Consider the following 2,789-nt stretch of genomic DNA (forward strand, 5'->3'; position numbering starts at 1 on the left):
AGGGCACTAACTCGTACTATAAAAAAAGTCATCATTACCGTTACGGCGGCATTCTGCATACTGCAATATTGATAAATTCATGGATTTCATTATTTGACAACTTTTCCCCAGGATGAACAAAGTCACGAGTTTTTTATATCTTCGAAGAGGAAGTTATAACAGCGAATAGATTATTGGAGGGGAACCTGCTGAAGGTAAAAGAAAATAACTTGATGGTTCAGTATGAACCGGTATGAATATAATTCAACAAGAAACTATTAACACAGTAAATACACTTGGTTTTGAAGTCCCATAAAAATGGTTCAAATGGCTCTGAGCACTATGGGACTTAACATCTATGGTCATCAGTCCCCTAGAACTTAGAACTACTTAAACCTAACTAACCTAAGGACGTCACACAACACCCAGTCATGAAGTCCCATCAAATTGCAGCTCTTAGCACTAATGGTTCTGGACATCAATACACTCGCGCTATGAAGTACAGACTCGTACTGGACCCTTTATTTTAAAAGTGGTGTACGTCCTTTTGTAGTCTATAACTGTGCCACCGCTAACATGATTCTCGGGGGACGGCAAATGTGATTGAGCGGCAGGTCGCTCAGCTTTAATTGCCTCCCAATTATGCTACCAGCAAAGCAATAACGTATAATGTATTTACCTATCATCCAGGCGCAACGAACAGCTGTGAATACGATTATTTTCTGTGACCATACCACGAGAGAGCTTTCTGAACAAATGAGTTATCGCACAATATGTGGTTCTTTTAGTAAAGGTCAGTTTATTAAAAGTGTAGCCTCTGGTGGTTTAATACGACCGTGAACTTGTTTAACATAAGTGAAATTACTGCTTTTGATCAATTAATAATCTGCTCACACAGATAACACAAGAACACTTCGTCAGGGTTGCCGAGCTTGGCAGCAATGTGAAACAGAGAACACTTGACACGAATGTTTCGAATGGTGCTGACTTTCAACGAGCAGCACTTGGGGGCCCGGTGGTCATTGTATTGCAGTCTCACAATGGCTAGTCAATTCGGGGCTCATAACATACGAATTTACGCAGGTCACCAATTATTAATAATAAGATCGGTACATATGCGTCCCGAGTTTCTTCCCTACAATGTCGGTAACGGCCCTTGAGCAAAGAAGATTGACGACCACTGAGCTTGAGACTTGAAATTTTAGACATAGCAGAGAACTGGATGACAAAGCAGTATTACCTCTCTCTCTTGTCTGGTGTGTGGCAGAGGGTATTTGGCTTACCACTGTCATTTCTCGATGATCTGGAGACTTGAAACATTTAGCATAGTTCACATCCTGATGACACCGGGATGCTAATTCGCTTTCTTCTCTGGTGTATGGCGGAGGGTATTTTTAATGGTTCAAATGGCTTTGAGAACTATGGGACTTATCATCTGAGGTCATCAGTCCCCTAGAACTGAGAACTACTTAAACCTAACTAACCTAAGGACACCACACACATCCATGCCCGAGGCAGGATTCGAACCTGCGACCGTAGCGGGTATTTTGAGTACCACTGCCATTTCCCTCTTCTCCTTTTCCAGTCAAGAATGGTTCCCGAAAAAACAATTACTGCTAAGCTTCCGTGTGAGCTCAGTTCTCTCTAATTGTTACCTTCACGGTCTTTCGCAGGATACGTGTAAGAGGAAGCAATGTATTGGTCGAATGAGGGGAGGGAAATTGAAATAAACTCGAAATTTACCACATGCCTCTGTTGAAATCTCATAAAAAGGTGCAAAACTGATGGAAAAATTTCACACACACGTGACTAAAAATCAGAAAATAATGATTTGAATAAAAATAAATTTTTAATAATATACTACGTTTTTAAATCAGGCTCAAACTCCTACCGAACAGGCCACGAAGGCCCAAATGTACCGACCGGTCGCCGTGTCATCTTCAGCCCACAGGCGTCACTGGATGCGTATATGGAGGGGCATGTGGTCAGCACACCACTATCCCGGTCGTCTGTCAGTTTACGAGACGGAGCCGCTAGTTCTCAATTATGTAGCTCCTCAGTTTGCCTCACAAGGGCTGAGTGCACCCCGCTTTCCAACAGCGCTCGGCAGACTGGACGGTCACCCACCCAAGTGCTACCCAAGCCCGACAGCGCTTAACTTCGGTGATCTGACGGGAACCGGTGTTACCACTGCGGCAAGGCCGTTGGCAAATCAGACTCGAAAGTATGAAATAATTTCCCCTAGCCCGATACAGGTTTCTAAGCCTACACACATGCTCCAGAAAACTTACGATTGTGAATTTTTAATAACTATGGAAATACTTATAGGATTTAAAACGAAAAATATGGGACACATAGAGTACAATGGATGAATAGTTCACCTCTTTACTATTACACTACATACTAACTGACAATGAATAATTAACCACCTTACTCCTGGCGTGGGCAACGGCCGTGCCGTAGTGGATACAACGGTTCCCGTCAGATCACCGAAGTTAAGCGCTGTCGGGCGTGGCCGACACTTGGATGGGTGACCATCCGGGCCGCCATGCGCTGTTGCCATTTTTCGGGGTGCACTCAGCCTCGTGATGCCAATTGAGGAGCTACTCGACCGAACAGTAGTGGCTCCGGCCAAAGAAAATCATCATAACGCCCGGGAGAGCGGTGTGCTGACCACACGCCCCTCCTATCCGCATCCTCAGCTCAGGATGACACGGCGGTGGGATGGTCCCGATGGGCCACTTGTGGCCTGAAGACGGATTGTGTTTACTCCTGGCGTCATTAGGTGTGACTTCAGGTCACCGTTTATA

General features: G+C 44.7%; 2 pseudogenes; one reads left to right on the forward strand and one right to left on the reverse strand.

Annotated features, from left to right (window-relative positions):
• Positions 1–2,070: 2,070 nt before the first annotated feature.
• Positions 2,071–2,188, reverse strand: LOC124723479 (annotated as a pseudogene).
• Positions 2,189–2,423: 235 nt separating this feature from the next.
• Positions 2,424–2,541, forward strand: LOC124723998 (annotated as a pseudogene).
• Positions 2,542–2,789: the final 248 nt, after the last annotated feature.

Source organism: Schistocerca piceifrons, chromosome X, assembly GCF_021461385.2.
Source record: "Schistocerca piceifrons isolate TAMUIC-IGC-003096 chromosome X, iqSchPice1.1, whole genome shotgun sequence".
Lineage (NCBI taxonomy): Eukaryota > Metazoa > Arthropoda > Insecta > Orthoptera > Acrididae > Schistocerca > Schistocerca piceifrons.